The sequence below is a fragment of the Etheostoma spectabile genome, chromosome 4 (assembly GCF_008692095.1).
Source record: "Etheostoma spectabile isolate EspeVRDwgs_2016 chromosome 4, UIUC_Espe_1.0, whole genome shotgun sequence".
NCBI lineage: Eukaryota > Metazoa > Chordata > Actinopteri > Perciformes > Percidae > Etheostoma > Etheostoma spectabile.
Window position 1 is genome coordinate 3,343,180 of NC_045736.1, and position 728 is coordinate 3,343,907.

Genomic DNA, 728 nt, shown 5'->3' on the forward strand with positions numbered 1-728 from the left:
TCTAGCAACTCTCCGTCTAGTCAGGCCAATCACATCATGTATGGAGTCGGTGGGCGGGCTTAACATAATGACAACAGAATTGCGGTTCCACGTAAATTCCCTGCTACTTGAAAACAAAGAAGATGGCTGCTGCTGCTAGTGAACAGCGGCCTTTCGAATCAACTTTGGCCCTGCAAGACTGGGAATTAAGCAGTGAAGTCATTCTTAAAGAAGGAAGATGTGTTCAGTGTTTTGCCGACCGGATAGGGCAAACGTTTAATCTATCAACCAGCGTTGCTCTGGTTGGTTGTGGCGCTATCCGATTGTGCGCAGAGGGAATTTGAAAGACAGCCGTTTATCCCTGCCAATGGTGAGTTCCCAGAAGCGACATCTTGATTCTAGTGATTCTTGATTCATAATTCTAGTTAGCCAAAGGGGAAAGCCGACTTTGCTCCCTCATGCTCCATCCTTTCCAGTTTTATATATTAGACAATATTTAGACACGTTGACTTTCATCTTATAATAGTAACACACGTCTCAAAACTCTTCTCATTTCAGCTAAGTTATTATGGACACCCAACATGTTCAACATAAAATAGATAAATAAGACTTTATGAAATCCTTATCAAATAATAGACACAAGTATAACCATTAAATACAGTAAAATAATCCCATCAAATTTAACAAACCAACCAGATCCATACTGCTTAGCAAGGCTAAAACTACATCCAATTTAGAAGCATTAATGG